The sequence below is a fragment of the Rhea pennata genome, chromosome 6, assembly GCF_028389875.1.
Source record: "Rhea pennata isolate bPtePen1 chromosome 6, bPtePen1.pri, whole genome shotgun sequence".
Lineage (NCBI taxonomy): Eukaryota > Metazoa > Chordata > Aves > Rheiformes > Rheidae > Rhea > Rhea pennata.
In genome coordinates, this window is record NC_084668.1 from 8,254,907 (window position 1) to 8,279,330 (window position 24,424).

Sequence of the window (24,424 nt, forward strand, 5' to 3'; positions counted from 1 at the left end):
AGCCACAGTCGTAAGGAAATGCTACAGTGAACGTCCCTGGAAGGGTGTTGCAGTCGGCACGGAATACGCGATCTCCAGAGGTCCACAGTAGCTACTTACTTTACGTGTTTCTTATTTGATCTTGATGAATGTGACTGAAGATGTGCATACTCTGAAATGCACCTTTAATGCTTTTAGAAATGCTGTGTATGTATCTGCTCACCTCATTTCAGTGGAGAGAGGAGGTTTGTTACTCCTGCTAGTCTTTGTACCCTGAAAAGTCCTCTGGGAAAGCAGGGAGTCAAATCTGATGTGTAACAGAAGTTTTTGTGAGCTTTTTGGCAACTGTTTGTTTGTTTTTTCCCTTGAACAAAAGTTTGCTTGGCTTGGGGTTTTAGCTATCTGCAGCAAGCCAAACTCAGCTGCTGTGTTAGCCTGCATTTCCTTGGCAGCCTTCACAGGCATATTTGTGAGCTTGGCATAACTTTCATATGAAATGAAGTGGAAAATCTCCAGTGTTGAGTCTGGTTTGGGGTTTCATCATGCAACTTACAAGCTACCATAATCTACAGTGAATTTACACTAAAATAAGCTACATATTTCCTCAGAGTTAGTGAAGAGACTAATAAAATGTGGATTGGTTGCTAAAAACCTGTATGAAAACTTATTTTTGGTATGTGAAAGGCAAAGAAAATGACTAGTTTCTCTCCATAATGAAATTGAGAGAAATAAATAGATATTCTTAAAATAAGTCAGTAGTTTTCTCTCTATTTCTAAAATCTATGATACTGAAGACTTTGTGCACTTTGTACTAGGGTCACATACCGAAAACTCATGAATTATGTACCTGTGTAGGCACAGCTATGATGGCTTCAGCCCTACATGTCTTCCTATGAAGGTTAAATAAATAAAACAAGTGGTCACCAGCTGGTTCTTAAATTCTTGCTGAAAACCAAGATTTAACACCCTTTCAGTACTGTAAGGTTGAATTTATTACGAGAGGGCTCCATGATGAAAAATACTCAAAACTTATCTCAGAACTATAGAAAATGAAGATCTTTTAGTTCCTAATTTTCTGATAAAGGACTCATGTACCTTCAGAGACTGAATATTGAGCCAGGATCACTCCTTGGTTTATGTATTACACCTACTAGTTGTGGTGATGGTTGCTATGTGGTATTAAAATAAAATGACATCCTAAATGTGGACTCTTCCCCCTTTCCAGGTGTGGTGGCAACCCACAATTCTAAAAGCAGAAGGTGAAGTGTCTTACTGAGATTCTTGCTCCTTTTCCTGACATTTTTTTTTTCATGGAAACCTCTCCTAAAATGCCACAGAACAGTTCCTGGCAGTGACAACACCGTTATGTCACATCAGCCTGAAGTGTCTGAACAATATTAGAGACCTGACTTCTGTGTAGTGTGTCAAAATTTCCTAGGCACTCTTTGACACTAGTGTTCCCTCTCCTAAATCACACCACTAACTGTAAAGCTTTCAATAATTACAGGTTTCTGAGTGTTCAAATATTACAGGTCACTTTACAATTTTGTTCTTTTCTGCAGTGCGTTTACTACCACTTCAGCTTTGTTTGCAAGCAAATGTGAGCACGGTTGAACTTACATCAAAGGAGCATTCAGCAAAGAAGCGCTCGCTAGCGGCCTCCGCCGTCTCCGCTAGCTGGCTGATTTCCATTGCTCCGTGCCGGCGGGTGGCCGAGGCAGGGCCGGGGCTCGGGCGGGAGGAGCAGGGAGTGCACAGCTGACGCTTTCAGCAGCAGCACAACTGCCTCTTTTAACTGCACCTACTTTACTGGGAGAAGCTGCTTTGGGCACTGGGGGATGTTCTCTCTGGCAGTTAATTTTTATATTTCATCTGCAACCAGGCGTGAGGTTGCAAGCCAAGGTATTGGAGGTACACCTGGCCAAAGCAATAAACATACCCGTGATTCATTATATTGATTATTACAGTGTGTAATACATTCAAATGGAGCCATATAACCAAAATAATCTGCAGGCGGACTGCCAGGGAACTTGGCAGCATTTGTCGTTACACACCTCGCTCTGGTCCTCTGTTCTCCGTGCCGACTCTCCGTTGAGTGGAGAGTGCAGCCCGAGGTCTGAGCCCCCCATCCCTGAAAGCCATGTGTTGGCTGGCCCCGGCTATCTTTGAGATCGCTTCTCTTTCCATGACTCTTATCTCCCAAACAGCTCCAGTCCACAGAGGCGAGGTGCTACCTTTCATGTGGGAAGTTCTTGACTGTAGGAAGTACATTTTTTTCCAGAAACCATTCAAGATAATATCAGCCCTTCCCAGAATTAAAAGTCAAACTTGTTTTCTCAGTTCTGGCTTTGCAGCAGCAATTTCTTCCCACGTGTAAACTATTCACCAACTCGGAAATCATGACACTGTTAATTAGGTTATTTCTCCTTTAGAACAAGAAAGGAAAGATAAAGCAAATGGTTTATTGTTTATCTTTTTAGGTGCTCTGGATTTCTTGGTAAGCTGGTGGAGGGGAGCAGTTTAGGAAAAAACTGTGGAAAAGGCCAGAAAGAGCTGCAGCTGGGTGTTTTATCTGAGAATTTGGATTCTCCACCTGTCAGTGAGTTTAAGTGCAGATCGGGGCTATGGGCAGGCGGGTACTTCAGTAAGGAGTCTCAGCAACTCTCTCTTTCATTTGCTCCTTCCTACTTTCTCCATTTAAGCTATCTCAGAGGCATCACTGAACTGAAGATAGAAATATTAAGCCACAAAATTGGAAAACAGATGTAATCACTGGTTTCTATTATTTAACAGAATCGAACGAAACATGGAAATATTTTCTCTTCTAGTGACATTGAACTAAGGACACAAACCCTGTTCTGAGTGGCAGAAAATCTCAGCTGCAGCTAGGCCGTGCGTAATGCACCGGCCTGAGCGCGCCGGGCTCCGGGGAGGCGGAGGTGTTGCAGCCGTCGTTGCAGCGTGATCCCTGCTCTGGAAATGCCTGCCTGTTAGCTCTTCCGCTTCGGCGTAAGGGCTGGTCGAGGGCCGAGGGGGTAGCTCTTCGCAGAGATCTTTCTGCAGGTGTAAGAGCACGAGCGGGTAGTCTAAAAAACCAGTGTTGGAGCCCATATACAAAGCATGGGATAATTTTTCATGATGTGCAAGTGTTCATTTCTGGTTTGCTGTGTTAGATAATTCCGATCCAAATGGAGGTGGCGAACACCCATATGTGTGGAGAGGAGGAATCACCTGTGTGGTGGAGGCTACGGGCTGAGCCTGCGTGACGTGGACAAAGTTCTCTTTGCTCGCACCTCATCCTGTAATTTCGGGGTTTGGAAAGCTGGTATTGAGGGAAAATGATGCATCCCAGAATGACTGTTGTGCTGTGAGTAACGTGGAAGTTGCCTGATGTTATTAAAGGCTGTAGTCCCTGCCCGGTCGGCATTAACGCAGACGCAAAGTGATAGCCAAAGCCCTTAGCTTCTTCCTGTTGTGCTCAAAGCACTGAGCTGTGAAATAATGCTTCGAGTTCATCACGGATGCGTAACACAGTCCCCCTAATGTGATAAAGCTCCTTTCGGTATAAGGCACAATTGCATAGTATTCAAATGGAAGCACACAATGAGTGTACTTTATAAATTGTACAATAAAATAAATGTTCATTGTTACTTTAGGACTCCAGTGTTTTCCACAAATGTCTATAGATCTTAACCGAATAAATACAGTACCTGCAAGTGGAGAATACTAGAGCTTACCTTGGCATGAATTGCCTGATTATTGGAACTTCTTATTAGAATTTCCTGTAAAGCTCATTTATTGAAATAATTAGACACAAACTCTTCAGATCCTCTTTGCCAGGCTAATCTTTACAAATGGCCACTCTAAAGTAATGTCTAGCTCTCTATCCTGCAAAACTCTGTCACACGGAAGAAATGCAGTGCTTAAGTTTGAAAATTAATACATGACAATCTGATGAGTGCTGGACAGCACTTAATGAGCTTACGCTTTTGCAAGCAACTGAGTGAGAAAAATATTGTTGAAATGAAGGAGGAGGTTTGGTAAAAGCCTAGATTGTTTTGGATTACGTTTGTTACAAAAGAGGATATCTAGCACTCTAGTATCTAGTTTACCATTGAGCAGGGTAAATAGTGTTGTGACTCTTTGGAAGGGTACATTCAGTTTTTAAGGAACTGAGGCTGAATAAAGATGATCAAAAATGAAGGTTTTTTAGACTTAAAACAGTGCTGGAGGCCTGCGTGCTATGGCTCAAACTGAGATAAGTATAGAGACCGAAGTGCATCGTAAACTCTTTCACCTTAACACCTCTGAAAATATAGCTAATTGGAAATAGTGGAGACTCGAACATCATGCAGTATGTACCTCTTGCTCTTGCAAGATCCTGCCTGAAGTACAGGGCCTCTCTGGTGAAAATGCACACAAGAGTATCTGAAGTTTCATTTCACTGGATTCACGTGATAGACGCTTTTCTTTTGTTTGCAGTGAAGATGGGCTAAAGCATCTCAGAGTATCTAAATGCTTCAAGCTGAGCCCACTAGGCGTCCAAGGATATATTGTGCATTCCCTCGTTGCCTGCCAACTTCCCATGCCACTTATCGTAGAGGTTGCTTTTAACCTCACTATTTCCTTCCTATTTCCTGTTCCCTAATTGTCATTTCAGTAGCATGTGCCCTTCCTCAGATCCTCTCCCGGCCATGTGCCAGCTGCCTCTTCTGTCCCCTCCATGGTGAAGAGCTGGCATTTGACCTTCCCGGGTCTGTAATGTCATTGTTATTTCTTTTAATTCTCTTCACAAGTCATTTGCCGTGTTGAAGCCGTTGGGAGAATGGCACAGGTAATGCAAAGGAAATTGTTATGCAGCAAAATCAGATGCCCTCAGAAAATTTCTAACTGCAGAATTGACTCCATGAGGTGCTTGCTGCTTGCTGCTCTGGGACGCCAGCTGTGGCCTCACAGGCGAGAAGGTTGAAATGCTGCACTTGAAAATTAAGTTTCACTGAAATGTTTTTCAGAAAAATGCTATAGTATTTACTAGCCTAGATGAAAGTCACTTAAATCTAAAAAAATTACTGTTTTGCATGTGATTGAACCAAGCATGGTATGTAACTTTTCAAGTGAGTTTAAGCTTTTTATTGCTGAATGTGTTTACAAAGCAGATTTACTGCACTTTTAGTTACTTATTTTTATTATTTTTGCTTGAATGGTAAATATATGCATAAATTTACACCCCTGGACATAGATGGGCTGCTAATGAGCAATTTCTCATAATATTTTATGTTTTCCTAAATGCATTTTCATAACAGATAAATAAAGAATTAAGCTTTGCCGCAGAGCAAAGCGGAAGAGATCTGATATGCCTGCCATATGGAAGATAAGAATTTCAAAACATAACTTAGTATGCTACCAAGGGTGGAGAAAAAGGGGAGCAAACAGTGTTACTGCTCTGAACTACTAAGTGAATACAAAGGTGTGAATCCTTTGCTTGTTGCAGTGCAGGTCTTTGATTGATGTCCCCTGGTAGCATCACTGTCAGCTGCACTGTAACTTACACAAACAGGATCTTTTAAAAGTCATTTTATTTGTACTGAGCCGTATCATGAAGTTTAGTATCTTGCAGAATACCATGTTGACATTTTCATTCATCTGTGGCCCTCCTCCACTGTAGCTATTGTAAATCTCGGGCAGTACAAATCCAATTTCTTTTTCAAGCCATCTTTTGCCTAAGGAATGGTAAATAAAAGAAACATGTGCCATAGCCAAGAATTTTCTCAAGTGCCCAAATTTAATTGGGCAAAACAAAGTTAATCTCATGCAGATGTACTGCCTGGTGAAGAGTGCCAGGTAGATGGCTCAAACCCCCTGAATTCCCCTATTCAGAGACAAGATGCACAACTGAGGTTATAATTATGTTATAAATACCAGGATGATTAAAGGTGATGTGTGGGAACATTTCCCACACTGCCTCGACACTGCCTCAGAGAGGACCCTTCATATAAAGCCCCACTCTCTACCAGAACTGAGGTCAAGCCTCCGGTTTCTATCTACGAGAGTATCTATTTTAAACCAGCTTTAAAGAGCTATTTATATAAGGTAGGTAAACACTCCGCATAGCAGTTCAGCAAGTGGTCATCTGCCAGGTACTCCCATTCCTTAACTGCAGCTTTCTGGTTAAGGCACGCCGATTCACATTCTGGCGGTACCTGCCTTTCTCTCTTTACTGTATGTGGAATAAACTTGGGTGCCTTGATCTCAATTTAGTTGGGTAGAGTAGAAAGTGAGAGTGTCCCTCTCAGTGTGATCTGTGGAGTGCTGTGCTAAATGAGTTTTGTAGGGAGACCAATGATTAGCCGAATTCCCTCTATTTGTAGGAAGCAAGGGCAGGGTAAAACATCATGGCCTTGGTGAAACCAGTGGGAGCTTAGTCTCTGATGTAAGCAAGAATCAAACTTTTGTCCCAGACACTTCTTTGATCAGTATGTTAATTCTCAGTAATTCACAGTTGCTGACTACAGAAGTCATTTGTGGAGCAGGGGCATAAGGGAATTTGCTACAGCTAGTACCTGAAAATCACAAAAGGTATTTTCTGCCAACAGATGTTGATGCAAAAATACATTTTTCTCATTTGTCTGCTACAGAACTAGCCAAGACTTGGGTTTCATTATTTCTAAGGATTTGTAGATGTTTCTTGTTCATGACTTTGATTTCCTGCTCACAACTTAAGTTTTAGCTGTATTAAGCATCAAGTGATCAAGAAATTTCTTGGGAATGCAGAATTAGCACCTGCTGCTTAAAGAGACGTGTGGGAGAATTTTAACTTGCTTGTTTACTGCAGGTCAAGATGGATCTCTTTGCCTATATGGAGGTGCTAATGTGTCAAAATACTCTCCTAAAAGTACACATGTACATGGTGGTTCCCAAACGCAGATCTTTTTCTCTGCGTTTGACCAAATATGAAGATTTTCTTCAAGAACTTTTTTCTTAATAAGGAGACAATAAAAGGATCTGAAAGCTGGGAACAATAGATTCTTCCAGCAGCCTTACAAGGGTCCGGTAGACATTATTTTCAGTTGTTACAGATGGACATGATGGCTCTGCGCTTCTCATTGGTTTGTTTATTCAAGTGACTAGGTATTCTACAGCAAAGAAAGATTCACATACAGTTCCAAAATCCTGCAGAAAATACTTTTTTATTAAATTTCATGCTTTTTTTTCTATAAGAGCTCATTTCTGAAACGGGCAGGAGATGAGGGGATAAAAATGAACAGGGAAAAGGAGCATTAAGATCTGTTTAGAAAATCAGACTTTGAAGCACGAAATACACATTAGTAAAACTTAAAATAGGCTTCATTAACTTCTCTGAATTATGTAGGCATTAATAGGATTCTTACTATTATTTCATGTAATTGTTTATCATAGTCTTTTGATAGAGCTTTATTTATTTATTTGTGGTACTCAAGCACTGCATTGATGGGACTCATTAAATGTAATGGAATTTGGCAGTTTATCACACAGATTAAAACCTCTTTCCAGATCACGTCTCCTCACCCTTTCTTTTGGAGAACAGCTTTGGCATGTTATCAGAGACAGAATGATTTGCACAAGTCGTCTTATGAACATGTACACATCAGCCATATAAAGCAGGCATGCAATTCAGTGTTTGACCACCATTCCTTCTTATTCTCTTACTCTTATTTCAAAAGAATTCTTTCCAACAGTTAGGTGTCTGAACACAAAAAAATGTGTTTGAAGATTCATAGAGTAGTATAACAGCTTTGTTAAAAGTCAATAATTGGCTTTATCTGACCATATTTTATCAACTACCTTCAAAAGGTGCTGTAGAGGAGCTTTTCAAATACTAAAAAGCTCTATTATTCAACACGGTTGTAACATTAGCAGTACATAGAATAATGTATTCCCATCTGTGCATAATGAGGTCATAAATTCCTTCAAGGGTTCTGGCAACCTCCAGAGCAAGCTCTGTTTTTTTAATTTTTTTTTTAGTATCTCCAAAGTCATGCCAATGAATTTATGCTGCTTTTGGAGCAGATTGCCGCTTCTGAACATGGTAGGACAGCAATGAAAGTACCGCAGATAGCAGGCAGGCTGCAAGGTAAGTGTGCAGGGTAGGTGATGGAAGATAGAAACCAATCATTCAAAATCCTGTTGCTTCTGAAGTCTGAATCACTGAAGAAAGAGGAAATGCATGGATTTTCTTCAAAGAATTGGCTATAATAGTTACATTTTTATTCAAAAGTTGGGTTTGATTTAGGGAGTCTCTCAGTTTCAGATGTGTATCTATGCTCATAGTCAACAGAACTGAACAGCAGGTTAAAACAAGCTTATGCTGTGAAGACAGCTCTCTGCAGAAAAATACCTACACCCCAGGGTGTATTTGTCCCTGTATAACAACTTATGTCGTAATGATTCTGTTATTGGTGATTTGAGAAATGTCTAGGCCAGCAAGCATTCATCACTAATTGCATAAAAGTAAAAATTACAAGGTGATCTGTAGGAGAGCAGTGATGGTCACTCAAAATCCAGTCACTGATGAGACATTAAAGTGGCAGAAGGTTCAGGAATGGATTGAAGCGTTCAAAGATCGCAGCGTTTCTCTGCGGCTGTACACTTTCCCCCTTCTTTGCTATCCAGCATTATCAAGGTAGTAAATTACATCATATCAGGACTACCTTAACGGCAGCCGTATGACGATGAGCTGGACTGTGGAATTTGTAGTTTCCTGAGTCCTTAGACTTGGCTTTGGGGTTGTCACAAGAATAGGTTTTTTGAAACAATTTCTTGAATTGCATTTTCCTTATGAAGACCTCACTCCTGTGAGTACGTTTTTTCACTCCTAGGAATATGCTGTCTTTGTGCTCTACCTCTTTTGCCTGAAATGAGAGAGATTTTCCTACAAAATCCTTGGGAGTTCTTCAGTCAGATCTTCCCTGGTGGAAACGTTTGGCAAGTTCCTGTGTTTTCCAGTCCACCCGCTATGCAAATACGTCTGCTTTCTCAGCTTGCCCCCGCCTGAGGAAGGAGGCAAGTTTTTAGATGGGGCACGGAAGAAATAACCCATGACCTTGTCTGAAAGCTGTGTGTGAGGCTCTGGCTTTTGTTTGCCCCCACTGGATGGCCTGAATTGCTTGTGACCGACGTGCAGTGATCAATCACTTGGTAGCAGCTCTGCCAGCCCGAGAGGGGGACGCAGCGAGGGCCCTGCCAAAGCACTGCTGCCTAGATAATTTCAAAGTTCTCTCCACTAAAGCACAAGTAGTTTGAAATTATGCTGCATCATATCTTTTATGTGTAAAATCACGACATTTTCACCAACAAAAAGAATTAACTGTGTGGAGACTTTAAAACCACCTCTTCAAAATGCTGGCACCAACAGTTTGTGAAACCATCGTCTTGTGCAAGTTCGTGTCCATCAGTGAAAGTTCCTGTGCTCTGCACAGAACACAGACTTTTCTGTTTGTAAAAGCCACTTTGTTTGTAGCTGTTCCCGTCTTTGCAGGTACTTTCTCCTAATCCCTGGGGGATAAAGAAGAAAGATTCTGCGGTCACTAGCGTGCAGAATGATCTCAAACACAATAGATTTTCCTCATGACAAATCACACACTATCTCCATAGCAACCTCACATAATTATGCAGAAGATTTCAATGTAGTAACAAAAATACTGGCATGGCAGGAGTTGTGAAGAATAGCCGTGAAGGGTGAGACAGATGTGGGAGTAGAAGGTGTAGAGAAAGATTGAAAAGCAACTGTTGTAAGATGTACAAAATGAACAAAAGACAGAAAGATTGCCTGCTTGGTATTGTGGAGGGTGGTGATTAAGTCAGTACATTATCTGGAAACTGGAGACGAGGGGCTCGGATGCCTCCTAATAATATAGAGGTTCCTGTTAGTGCCACAGCAGTTAGAGGAATGTCAGCAGCATTTTACCCTACTTTAATAGGATTATAGTAGCTATAGAAATGATCTCTGAGTTGGAACTTGGCATGCAAGATCTAAGTGCGGCAGTAGTTTATTTTTCCAAATATTGCTTCGATCTGTTTGGATATCTTTGATTAATGGGAGCCTAAAAATAATATATGGTATTTTATTGTCAACCTTTTATATATATTTATTTATTTTTCTTTAGAATTCAAAGATTGCTCGTAACTTCCACGTGAGCAGTTTGTGAGTAAAGGGAGAGCGCTAGGGCCTTCTCATGCTACAAGTATTGCACTATTTTTTCTTTCTTACTATGCTCACAGTACTTTGCCTGGTGTCCTGGATTAATAGCCAACCCTCTTGAGAATGTGATCATTCTGTACCACTATCAAACACGTTAGCAGTGAAAATGCAATACATAGATTACATGTTATGCTTATATATTCCAGTAGCGATGAACCCAGTTAGCCCAGCGTGATCCATCTGAGAGGCAGGGGCACATAGGAAGCCCTACGAACTTTCCACTTCAGCAGTAGCTGAGGATTCTCAGCAGATTTAGTAATTAAGTTCACACTTCAAGAGCGATAATCCTGTGTCAAGACTTTTCTATGATTAAATCATTATTGTGATGATTTGTTTTTAATTATCATGGCCTGATCCAGGGCTCAAATAACAAACCTGGCTTTTCTGAACTCAGTCAGGAACTCTGACACTGACTTCAACTGATCTTGATTAACGGCATATAAAAATGGTATAATCACTTTAATTAACATTTTATTTAAAAATACGGGAAAAGGTGGTAAACTAAACTGATCCATAAAATTCCATTCAATTAATTCCAGCCATGCAATGTTAGATGCTTCAGTTAAACACAAAAATTTATTTCACTCCAGAACAAGTTTAAGCTATGATAGGAATGGATAACTCCTTACATTTTTATGTTTTATGCAATGATACATCTTCATTCCAAGCTTGACTTCCTCTTACAGCAGATTTTAGGGATGGCAGAGGTGTTTTTTTGTCTGTCACTCCTATTAACATCATCACATTGTTAATTTGTCTTACTGAAGACTCAGTTTTGTTCATAGGTGATGAGAAAAGTTAAATGAGGAATCGATCATGATTCCTAACTCCCGCTTTTCTTTTCCCTGAGCAATTATTACTACTTCATGAATCCTACATGAAATTCCAAGTGAGTACCAAACTGAGAAGCTTCTCTGCCCTTACGCCTTCCAGTCCTCTAGAGACTGGATGGAGTTGAAATCATCTTTTGCTCCTCAGGTCTTCTGAATCTTCCTTTTTTTTAGCAACCAAAGGTCTTGTCTTCTGAAGACCTGGCAGATATCGTCCACTTTTCCCTTATGGCAGATGGCAGTGCTCCTCTAAAAGGAGCTCCATAAGAAAGGTCACAGCATCGCAACTGCCGAAGCATCTTTTGGGGGGCTGGCAGCCTGTTTAGGACCTCTCCCCTCTGAGTAGCAATTGGGACGCTGAGCACCCTTACTGCCTTCCCACTGAGATCTGTGCTCTCCTCTCTGTGGCTCTGCCCTACTGCAGCTCTTCTCTGATGCCAGTGAAGCACTCCTGATTTTTCACACAGAGAAGAATCTCTCTCTGACTCGGAGCTATAAATAAAGAAGATATAATTTCTCACTGCATTACTTTTGTCTACAATCTCTGCAATTTTCGGAAGACAACTGAGCTGTGTGAAAATGATGAGTAGCAAGCTGACCAGATATTGCGGGGAGTTAGTAATAAAGCAGTTACCTGAACTATTGATGAATCTTGAGTGCACGTGTGAGCAACTGCTCTTTTTTTTTTTTTTTTTTTTTTCATTTGAACCATGTTTAATATACCTGTAACTTATTGCCAAGTGGTCTACTGCCATGCGGCCGTATAGTGGTCAATACCTAGCAACTACATCTAATATTAAGGGCAAAATTTAAAGTTTATGCCCTGAGATTCCTTTTTCTCATGGATATCTAAACATTTGCACGACCAAAGTGTGTTGTGCTAAAGTGGGATAGCCTCAGCTGTGTCAGCTGTGGTTTATCATGGCAAACTATATTAACTGTAAGCAAGCTGGTTTTCCTTAGCGTTTTATGGCTTTTGGTTCTGTGGACTCGCATTGATATGAGTTAGTTGTTGTGAACCGTCTTTTATGGAACTCTCAGCATTATATTGGCATCTATTTCAATATATGTTACTTCTATTAAATAGGTTTACTAATATTGCGTATTAGAAGTAATTTAGATATGTTTCATGCATTACATGTGCAACTTTTTTGAACTATTCAGTTGAAATCCATTCCAAATGAAGCAAATGTGGCCAAATAACATAAAAGTAATGAAAATTTGACTAAGATTTTATAGAAACAAGGAAACAAGTACTGCATCCTGTTGAACTCTATTAGTATTTCATACCACAAGATATTCTGCCTACCAATATAAAACATAATAAGATGATTTGTCAGTAGTTATATGCTGAACTTTTTATTCCACTCTCAGTCCATTTTATTTGCATATAAAGTGGCACATTTACACTCAACAGTAACTAATCCTGGAGGAATGATATTTAAGAGGAGAATGTAATTAAACTATTCAGGTCATAAACATTTTCTTTAGGGCAACAGGCAGCCATTTAAGACAACCTTCGTAATCATTCATGTACATTACTGAAATATTTTATAATGAGCTAGCAAAGCTGAAGATAGCCAAAATGTTATCATTTTATTCCAAGGGATGTTTATGTTTGTCTTATACAGCATTTTGAGAATTATCGTAAGAAAAGATTCCTCTGTATCTTTTATGTTTGGCTGTACCTTGATGCTGCATTCCATTCCATAGTGTGCTTAAATGATACCTATATTGTGCTTCTGTTCATTTTATGTCATAGATCAAAAAGCATAAAGGAATTTTGCTGTTTTTCAAATATTATGACTGCCTCACATGGAAACTAGTTATAAAGCGACTTAATAGTTCTAATTATGATAAAAGGTTTTCAGCAGGTCTGCCAAAAGAGAAAGCATTTTCCAAAGACATTTTCATGCTCTTCAGTCTTGGGAATCTTGACACATGGTTGTATGAAATTTAGTTCAAATATTTTTCAAAAGTTAAATAGATAGAAGAGAAGGAAGAGAGGAGAGAATTGGGTTGGACAATGTGTAGCTAAAGGAGCACTTTGGTCGATTGTAGAATTCTTGTAGCACATTAACATAAAGTGCAAGCAGTGTGCATACTGATCGCAAATTCACAATGTAGAGGAAATCAGTTGATTTTTAGATATAAAGAGCTAGGCTTGTATGGTCATAAATGGAGATCCAAATCTGTTTTATTTTTCCCATCTCCGTGCTTGCTCTGGAGAGCAGTATTTGCACTGGGCTTCAATTTAAACCTTCTGGCCCGTTTCCGTAATGCCAGCGCTATAGACTATACACGAATTCATATTCCAGGAGGAGGAGTCAGCGTATCTGTAGTGCACCCAGTGCACTCATTCGCTCAACTGTAAGGCTGTTTTCTCTCCCTTTACAGGCTGAGCACATCCTCTCTCTTCTGCTTTCCATTTCTAGTAGTCAGGAAAACATGGACCCAAACCCTTTGCTTTAGTAAGGAAGCCTTCCAAAATTCAGTTCAGTCTTTTGCCACTCAATATACATAGTCTTTGGGCATTTCACAGGAAATCCCTTCAGTTTAGTTCTACTATTGTCGGAGCTTCTAAAATGTGAGCTATTCACTTCCTAAGAGGCAACGGTCCCTGTACCATGGAGTCTGCAACGTGGTAGCTAAGGGACACCAAGGGGTAATAAGCAGGGGGGTGTGCGAGAACTTGTGAGCCGGCAGTCGTAGCCACCTGAGTTTACATATTAACATATTTTGACATAATATTTTTTAAAATTTGAAAAATGGAAAATAATGGCAGGTAGTCACAAAAACATCTATTCAATAAAGTATTTGCTTAAAGCACTGCATTGCTGTGGGATGGGCCCAAGCCTGTACACGCAAGTCCTGTTAAAACTAATGAAAGCTCTTTATAGAGCCATAAGAAATAAAATGCTTTGTTTAGAAAATACTTCTTAAATATTCATTCTGTTTTCTTATGCCCTCTCAAAAGGGCTGATCAATATTGTTTAGAAACACCAGACAAGAAAGTGAGTAGACTCTGGGACCTTTCTGAGGCATCATTATTATCCTATGATAAATTGACTTACCACACATAGATAAGTCATAGATGAATAACAGTCACGGGAGTGAATATGAAATAGCTGGTAATTACCAGATCACAATGCGATACAAACCTTTCATATGTTGATTAACCATAACTAATTATATTATCTTTATAATCTATTTTGGATATTGTGTGGAAGAAGCAGGAGAAGACAATCGCACATATTTAGCCCATCGGAAACCACTCAGATATTGCAGCTGCAGCAAGCGATTCAATCTGATCTTTAAACTTCAGTTTTGCTTTAATCTCCTGTTCCCCACAAACTCAAAGTGTTCTCAGTGCAGCGTCAAAGGGCTCGCCGCAGCAGAAGATCAATTTGTCATGCTCATGTTATCAATGCGCTTCGAGTCGGAGGGAGGTAGATCAGCTGGAGTGTGATAGACGGAGAAACTGATGGCCGCATATCTGTGCCATAAGGTCGGTGGATGGTGTCAGGGTGAGGAAGAAAAAGTGTGCAGCCACTGTATATGAATCCTACTATTTTCCTTGTGGTTGGATTTTTAGGAGTCAAACATCCAATTAGCCAAACAGAGGATTGCACAGATAAAAATGAGAGGGTTTTAGGGACAAAAATGCCTTTCTGAAAGCCATGCATCTGTTGGTGACTTAGGCCTTCTCTGGAACATGTTTCTAATTTTAGTGTATCAGTGGGAAAGAAATTCTAAGCCTAAGCTAGGTTCAAAGGAACGTTTTACATGTACATATATAGGCTTCAGGCTCTTGAGTTTTAGCAGCTTTAAAAATGTAATCACATTTATCCTGTGAGATCTTCAGGTTCTCTCCACTCTTAATTTTGCAGACACCCATACGCCTATCTCGTCAGGTCTGGGATGATTCCCATGCGCTGCGTGGCGCTGAGCAGGTGTGTGGTTGCGATAGGGCTCTTCTCCTGGCAACACTGGGCTGGTGCTGTTTCATCCTGTGCCCTGCTCTTTGCTGCGCAGTGGCTTTCGTCTTCCTTTTCATCAGGTCCTGGATATACCGTGATGGGAGCACAGTGGGGTGAACTGCAGGAAGCAAATGGCAGAGCCAGCAAATAGAAGGTAACTGGATTTCCCTTAGCCTCATCTCTGCAAATTTTCACTGGAATTAAGTGAGTTTCAGCAGCAGTAAAATTCATTGCTGCTTTACTAAACTCTCAGAGGAGGCTTTCTCTCTGCAGTGTGACAGGAGAGGCATGGTCTGGAGAAAATCGATGATGAGGCAATTGAGACCTGGGAGCTTTTTCTGTGAAGTGCAAACTTATCACTGTCCCAGGCAGATAATAAGAATCTTTCCATTTACACAGCAGAAGCTTGTTCAAGACGGCGGCATAGGTCTAATAATGGACTTTGCTTCTGGAATTGGCAGCAGGTTATTGAGGTAATCCTCGGGCAAACACTACTCCCTAGACTTTTCTCCCTATTTTATGAGAAGTCATATTTCTTCCCTGAAACCCAAAGCCTTCTTGGCCTCTTGAAGTCTTGAGCCTTTACTGAAAGGGGTGTGTGAACCTGGGGTGCAGGAGTCCTGAGCTATATGCCTCCTACGAAAGGAGTACTGTGCACTGTTGTTAGCAGCAGAAAAGCTGTTTAGGAGCTTATATAAATGAAAATCGTGTAAAAATTCTTTACCAGCCACAGTTCTCCCTCCCATAATGACAGGAACATAGGCAGATTAAGTTACTGTAACCCTGTGGAGGCTAAGACTGCTTGCTCACATGCTAGGTCCTTACTTTTTTCTCCAATTAACCAAGGACCCTTTCTTTAGCTGGGATGCTGCCCAGTTATGAAGAGGTACATGGACATTCCTGTGATGATAGATGGAATTTGAATCTTTTAGGATACTAATTATTTTTTATTTTTTGAATCATCTCTGTAGGTAATCACTATTAACCATGACGCCTTGTTGGCCTTTGAGAGTTGGTGGATCCCCCGGAGGCTTTGTGGGAGGATGTTGTTTCCTTTCTTGTTCTTCTCCTTCATTATTCATCCATCACTTCCAAATGTAACTGAGCTTTCTGTCCCATCCTGGGCTGCAGCTGGAAACTCATATTCTTCTCCCCACTTCTGAGGCTGAGATCCTACCCCACATCATGCCTCTTCCCTCATCCCTTGCTGATTTGGTGCCTCCTACTTCTTCCCAACTCTTGTAGGGGAATATCTTTTCCCTACTGTCTCCTTGATAATGATGTAATCCCAGAGACTGTACAGCGAGGAGGGAGATGAAGGCTGTCACCCATCAGTGATGCAGCACAGTGTTGCTTTAGGCACAAGGTAGGTGTTGTTACTGTCAAGAAAACTATGCATGCTGAAGGACACCAGTACCTAATCATATTCCTGCTGTAGTATCATGGTGATTTGGAACATATATGTCCATTCACTATGTTCTTGTTCTAGTGGAAGGAGACAGCAACACACTGGTGACTTAGAGTAAGCCAAAGTCTTTGATAAGCTCGGATGAAAGGTCAAATTCAGTTAGGTTCAGTGCTACCTTTTAGTTATTACAAACCCAAAAGGAAACTAAATGGCTGCTTAAGGGACTCAGGAATTTCTGTAACTCCTGCACTAGAACTTCTGTTTTACTTAAACAGAGGGTCGGGACTTCTCCAGCTCCATTCTCTCTTCATCAAGATCTTTTATGAATTTTCGGTTTGAAGAAATGAGCAAAGATCATCTGGTACGTAATATTTGTGGAATACAAGAAGGTGGAAGGCTGTCAGGTTATTCCACATGAAAGTCGGGGACAGTGTGAGGTTAGTAGCCGTTCAGAAGAAGTCAGTTTTGAAGGGTGTGTTCCCTTGTAATGGGGTTTTCTTGAGTAATTTGAAGCTCCTCCTGAGACCTTAATGATCTACCTTCCATGTTGCCTTCCAAATGCTTTCACTTGATTACCTCCTATGAAGCTCCCAGGGCTGCTAGTGAAATTTGTTCAACTGCTTGCAAACACGTCAACCCACCCACCCATCCCCATGAAGGCATGAACAAAAATTCCAAAATGTCAAATGTCATAGATATTTTTTTGTTACCTCTGGAACCCAGAATTCCTATGCTAGCCCTCACCCAAGTCCAATGTTGTTTATGACTTACAAATGGAGCAACATACTTGTTTTTTATTAAGTAAAGGCCCAGGAGACCAATTTTAGAACAGAATTAGAAAATGAACAGGAGCCTAAATATCTGTTATTTCTGTAATGGGCAAGGGAGTCCTGAAAGTCATGATGCGATTGATACGTTACACAGTTGATGATACATACTAATGATGTCAAAAGGGCTGAAACGGTCTGTTAATTCATTTCTGTTCTTTCTTAGGTTGTCAAGGATCTAACACATTCACTTTAGCTATAATAATGATGAATTGCATCGTTATTAAAAAAAAAGGAAACTACTTACTCATTAATCAACATTTTTTTATTAAAGGAGATTTTTTTGAACTGTTTATGGCCTAGATGGATAATATGACTATTGGTACTGTTCTTCCCATTTGAACCCTATTACACTGTTATTAGAGTCAATGACCAGATTTTCCATCAAGCAAGATAGAAAACAGATCTTTGAAGTGCTTCTTGTTAATTAAATTGTTATTATTTGTTTTAAACATGTGTAGGGGTTATTGCATGTTAATATTTAACATAATATTAACAAGCATTGAGATGAAATGAAACATTCACAGTAGTCAGCTTTTGGCTGATGCGTTTTTAGATGCTCGCAAAACGGCTTATATCTCCTGAACTGCTGTAGCAATAAAACGTTTAAAACAGAGAAGATTAGACATCTATCCAAAACAAACAGTTACAGTTTTTGGAAAGCAAATACTCCTTTAAGGAACCGTGCTGAGTCTTAATCTCGCAAATGGTTGCACACATGTGTGTTTCTGTGTGTGCAGATTTCTGCCAGCGTGGGACAAGGATCTGCCTGCATGGACTAAAAATGGCCCTAAAATTGCAGGCATCTCCGATTGTATTTGCCCCCTAGCTCCTTCCTCCTTGTACTGCTGTTGCTGTGAAAGAAATGAGGTTTTAATCTCCTCAAGGAGGTGCCCATTCCATAGTTCCAGGGTTTACGTGTCTGACTGGAGATGCCTTTATGGGCCCCGACTTCTATAACATACTGAAGAAACAGAAAATCAGATTCGTTTAACATGTTTCAAGTTGTACTACCCAGCCTGGAAGCTTCAGTATCACTTGCCACTGATGCAAACTTCCATTCATGATTTTTTTCCTGCACAGTTTGGAGGTATTATAGAGTAATAAATTACAGATTTGTATGAAAAAATCCTTTTATGGATGTACGCAGATTCATAGATTTGCACATAGAGATTCCAAACTCCATCATAAAATAATTTTACTTATTATAATGTAAGATTTTCTGAAAAAAGTTGGAGACACTGGCAATTTGTTGCCCAAGTCTAAAAACCTGACCACTGGTTTGTATTATGTAATTGAATAATATAAATGATCTCACAGCTGTTCCCCCAAAACGTGTAGCTGTTTGGCTGGTGGGTTGGTTGTTTGCCGTAGCAGTCTTCACTAGGTGTCCTAGCAAACTGGTTGTAAACAAGCAAAATAGAAATATCAACAGATGAGTAGGTGAGGAAGTGGCTTTGTATTTGCTCCTCTAGTTTGCTTTTAACTGTTGGTAAAAATACACTTTCCTTGTGCTTGTCACCCTGCAAAAATTGTGCTGTGATGACTTTGTGACATCTGCATTTAATTCAACCTTCAGCCAGATTCATTGGCTCCAAATAATGCAGCTGCAGCCTGATCGAGAATAGGTGCTGAAATAGCTCTGGTTACTTGTACAGATACCAGGCTGCTTTTTGCCTTACTTCACTAGAGGCTTCTTGACTTCCAGACAGTTAGTGACACAAATTATACTGTGGTGACATTGTCATTTACAAGCTGGGAACAGTGTTCCAATAATATCCAGCATTAAGTGATCAATTTGAAATTGAGCATCTATTTATTTTAATAGGCTTATTTATTTTGTTCAGCCCCTAGAAGCTATTACTGACATTGTACCAGTGCTTGTAATTGCTTCTGCTAAAAAACAGATTTTGAAGCTTGCAATTGTTTTGATAATTGTTAAATTGTTGGTTGCATAACGAATTTCAAAGGATGGCTTCTTTTTTGCACCTCTTGAATTTTCAAGCCTGCAAACGCTTGAGCAGTAAGTGAGCTGTTCTGCACGAGGTGCATTTTCATAATCAGTTTTGTTATGCAGCGCAGAGCTACAGCTTCAGCAACGGAGTCGCTGAACATTTAGTAGGCCTAGCAAGGAACCCAGCTGGTCCTGACACTTGTCCCAGGAGAGTTAGCAGCATATACCAAAGACAGTCCTGGTGACTGTTGTGCCAAGAAAGGGACCGATGCCCCTTCATGTGCTTTTGGCCTGAAGCTGTGTTTAATTCCCCACACAAAGGTCTAGGATTCTTGTATGAACATATTTCCATGCATTGCTGTGTGAAACAGTGGCTACTTGCAAGATAGTCCTGTTTTTTTTCCAGCAAAATGTATTCTCATATGAACTTCTATGTAAAATACCTTCCATTTAGGTAAATTGTGGAGTTATGACCAGCATTTATTTTGCCCTGATTAGAGAGGGATGGATTGCTTTAGATGAGAAGTGTGTTTTGCAGTGTGTAAGCACGCTGGATAAATTCCACACTTCTGACTTCCCACAGAATATATTGAGTTTATATAAATTTTGTGTCAGTTGCTTAGATTCCACTTAGCAGTAATGCAGAAGAAAGTTCTTGACACCCTGCATCAGGCATAAGAGGCATACAAACTGCCAGCTGCGTGCCTGCATCCGGCCTCTAACATTTGCATGGACTTACACGGCCACCGAATTGCATTACATCAGTGTTCTGTTTTTTTCCTGATCAAAACTTATCTTCTGTATCTCTGATTACAAGGACTTTGACGTTCAGCTGACATCTATGAATTTGTGAGTGTATTCGTTGGAGTCATTGCTCTCATGACTTACGGTCATTGCACTGGGTAATTTAACAGCTGTGTGCAAACACAGAAAGCTGGGCACAGATGCCTGCTTTATAAGCCAAAGGTGGTGGTGGGGATTCATTTGTAAGATTATTACCCTGAATCTGTTAACAAAAGTCTGCCAGACAGCAGCAGGGGGTTCTCAGCAAGCAGTATGCAGAGCCGTGGGGATGCAAGTTTGTCCATGATGGGTCTTCAGCCAGCTTGCACAGCCTTCAAAGGCAGGAGAAGCAGGCCTGAGGCAGGACCCACCATCCTGCTGCAATATCTTCTGGTTGACAAGCTCTCCTGGGCAGTCAGTAGTAGTAGGTGTGCTATAAAATCCTTCAGTAAATTCATCTTCAGTGAGATAATGCTTCCCTACTCTCTCTTTGCTTCTCATCCCTTCTTGCTTCCACATAAGCAGATGAGTAAAATTTATGTCATGAGATTAAAAGGCCAAATCTTATCAATTCCGGTCCACTCCTTTCTTTGGCTCCTCCAACCACTGAACAGTTAATGGCTCACACTGTGGCACTGCTGCGATTTTTCCTTCGGTCAAATGTTATTCCTAGAAGGTGAGTTCTGCTAAGAAACCTAAGGCTTTATGATAAGCCAAGATTTATAAAGTAATTTAGAGATGTAAAGAACTATATAAATGCTAAGTGTTATTATTCATGAGTAATCAGCTGAATAATTGACATATATAATGGAATTCCTCTTACTTGCACTTTTGATGTTAAATGAAAAGAGACCAATAATACATAATGAATACCGATAAAACCAAATGAATTTCTAAATCTTGTGTGTAGAGGAGTGCATACAACAAACGGCCATCTGCGCACGTAGAAAGGATTAGTGGTCTGGGACTATTTTTATCCACTGCTGAGAAAAGTATTTCTCTTCCATAATTTCCAGTACAATTTTGCTGTAGGTATTTCTGTGATACTGTTTGTGACTCGGTGTAAGAAGGTCGTACGAAGTCAGAAAGCAGAGATATTTCAAATGAACCGTATTGAGATGGCCACAATGCCCTGATCAGAGCAGGTGAAGTGGTAATGAATCTGGAGTTAAATGTAAATAAAATAAAAATAAAGTAAAATAGAATAAAGTAAAATGCATCCATACACTTCAGATTTTGGTTATTCTTATTTATAAAATGATTCAGAAAGGAAGTACCAACCTAGCTGTGTTTATATTATCACTGAACCTTTTGGCATATCTCAATGAAGACCTTAGGCTATATTTATTTTCAAAGTTACAGCTTAAGAAAGATTTTATGGGTCAAGCTGTTAAATATGGTTCTATTTCATGAGGTGCAATGTTGAATAGTTGCCATGCACATGCCAGAGTGGTTGAGTTTGGCAGAGTGCTAACATGATCTGGTTTGTGTAGCCCTCTGTTTTTTGCTGATCTATTTCTGGACTTCTGAGCAGAAATTTTCTAAGAAAGTAGATAAGGCTCATTGAATTAGACTGGGGAGCAGAAGGTTACTTTTCAGCATGACAGTTTTCTGCTGTCTTGCCTAATAAAAGGCTATGTTAAATTAAATATTTAATTTTTTCAATAGAAAAATTCTCTTAAAGAATGTTTTGTAACAGAGGGAAAAATCTGGGTCAATACTGTATATACAATGTTCCTTCTTCACCTCAGCCTAATTCTTTAGTAACCCACAGGCTAGCAGGTCATGGCTGTATATTTATAGGACTTTTGCAGAAACATGTATTGGATGTAAATTGATAATTTACTTATTTGCAGTCAGCTTTCAAAGATGCAGCACCATGCAGATTCATAGGAAAACAAGCACAGAGGAAATGCTGGAAATAGTGTGAAACCCTGCAAATAGAACTGGGAATTTTTTAAAGCCAAACAAACAGTATAAATCTAGTGTTCCTCCTATCGATACCCTTGTCTGTATTAACATTACGTATTTACATTTAAATATTAAGTCTCTGAACCGGGGAGGATACCTCATTCACTCGTCCCGGCGCGCCGGCCTTGCAGAGCAGCTGCCGCAGCTGCTCGAGGCGGCGGGAAGGAAGCGGAAGGAAAATCCTCCCTTCGCCACGCTCCTCCCCAGCGAAGCAGCGCGGTTCGTGCAGGTGGTGTCGGCCAAACTCGCGTTGTCTCGGCACCGCAGAAAGTCCCCGCACGTGAGAAAGCTCTGCGTACGATAACTGGAGCTTGCACGGAGAGTAGCACCTGAGAGCGCGCAAATGCAGCACGCGCCCCTCTGTCAGCAAGGCTTACGGACGCCTAAGGACCCACGAAAGGAGGAAGAGCAACCGCACGAGTACAGGGCAGACGTAAAGCTTGAGCGTGATGTTTATATGATGTTTATATATTTAAGCTCTAAAGGCTACACAAATAGGCCCAAGATTTAGCGAGGACACAGTAATTGCTTTCCTTTCAACAGCAGGTGATATATTTCCCACTGAGAAAAATATAATCTTGCTGCTTTTAGTCATGACAGACGCAACAGGAGAAAAGTAGACGAGGAAGTGGGAAATGTCACTGGTTGCGTGTTGGAAATTCCACTCACAGGCATGATTTAGCACTCTATGTAAAATTAATTAATTAAAATTAATTAAAAACATTAATTGACAGGTCAAAGTTAGAGTTTATTGTCCATGAGCTGCAAGCCACCAGACGATGTTATTTAATCATTAATGAAAATCTGCACAGTTCAGAGAGTGGTGTGAACTCTGCTGTTCCTTGCGGCTCTGCTTCTGCCCTGGGCAGCCCAGCTGGGCTGAGCAGGGAAAACGTACGTGCAGAGAGCGCTGCGAGTGCCGGCAGGTAGACATGGAACAGGCTTGGACACTGTTCTTCACGTTTAGCAAGGTGCCTGGCACAGGTTACTCTATCATTTTAATAGATGTCAATAGTATTTACCTTCTCTTACCGTATGCAAGTGCAACTGGTAAGAGCACGTTTCGAGTTCAGGTATCTGACTGCATCCCTTTCTCAGGGGTTGGTCTCATAGGCCCTGAGGCTGGAGAACATTTCAGAACTGCAAGCTCAGCCTGGCAGATTGCTCTCAGACCTCGACGCGAGGGGCAGGAGCGGTACCTTTGTGCCGTGGGGATTTACTAGTGTAGTTGGGCTGCATGCTTGACTGGATCGCTGGGAACTAACATATGCTGATGAGAATAGTTTATGTCGATGGTCCAGTGATGAAATCTCACCAAATACTGTGCTGCTATGTCACTGAAATCACAGTGCTATTCAGCGGAAAGCAATGCATTTTACAAACTTTGCCAAAGCTTTGAAGAGATGCAAATAATCAGATGTCTCCATGGAACTAGATGGTGTTCCCGTAAAGATTATAAGCTTGTAAATACTTCTGGAGTTTGCAGTCATGTTTAAGAATTTCCTCTTGGTGGACAGTATATGTCTCCAATTTTTGGTGAGCTTAACCACAAGTTATTTTTCAAATAAAGCAGAAGTAAGTAAATTCAGATAAAGATATAGCAGATCAGTACTATAAATTAAAATTAGAAGGGAGCAAATCCTGAAATCTCTCAGCAGAATAGTGTATTTCAGCATTACTCTAACTCCCAAGCTAAATTTATGAGGGACCATGTCTTTTAAGGGTTAAATTCTGCCTTTTTAAAAACAAATGTTTTCACTATGTAGCACTAATCATAGCTAAAAGAATAATTACCAATCTGGGGAAAGCAGAAAACTCTGCCTTGATTAATAACTTGGTATTAGATCTGAAAGAACAAGCTCTGATCAAGAGCGTTTTAGGAGATGAGTAATCTAAAGGCCTTGTGCGTCAAAATCTAAGAGATAAAGCAATGCAATATGAGTTAAGATCTCTCAGCTGATAGATCTTAGCAGTAGGCCGTATGGTTTGTCAAAGCAGAAAAATCGCTTGTTCCTGAAGTGTCACTAGAGCTGACTGCATAAGTCTCTTCTGTAGAGAATCACTGCGTTTTTTAAGACCATGAAATTAAATAATTTGGACTTCAACTAAATGCACACTTTTAAAATCGGCTTATTTTTCATATATATGTGTGTTTGGGGCAGGGAGAACATATAACACACATACAGACTCAGTGTGTTCCTGGTGGCAGTTAATGAAACGAGCAGGTTCATGACAAAGGTCTGGAAAGAATCCAGAGATCTGGATTTTAGTTGTGGTCTTGCCTGAATAATCAGAGAATGTGACTTACTCCTCAGTGCCTCAGTTTCCCCACTTGTTAAATGGAGTTGCAGCTTGTCCTTTGGGATGTGTCAGGGAGATAATCCAGGTGTCTCTGCGAAATACTTAGCTCGTCTGGCATCACAGGGGAGCCTACGAAGTTTTGCAGTGGGATGAG

The 24,424-nt window shown here is 40.5% G+C and overlaps 1 protein-coding gene across 1 annotated transcript in view; it reads left to right on the plus strand.

Moving 5' to 3' along the window:
* Nucleotides 1-24,424, plus strand: part of NCKAP5 (NCK associated protein 5) — a 349,664-nt gene that overhangs the window by 68,160 nt on the left and 257,080 nt on the right. The window lies entirely within an intron of this gene.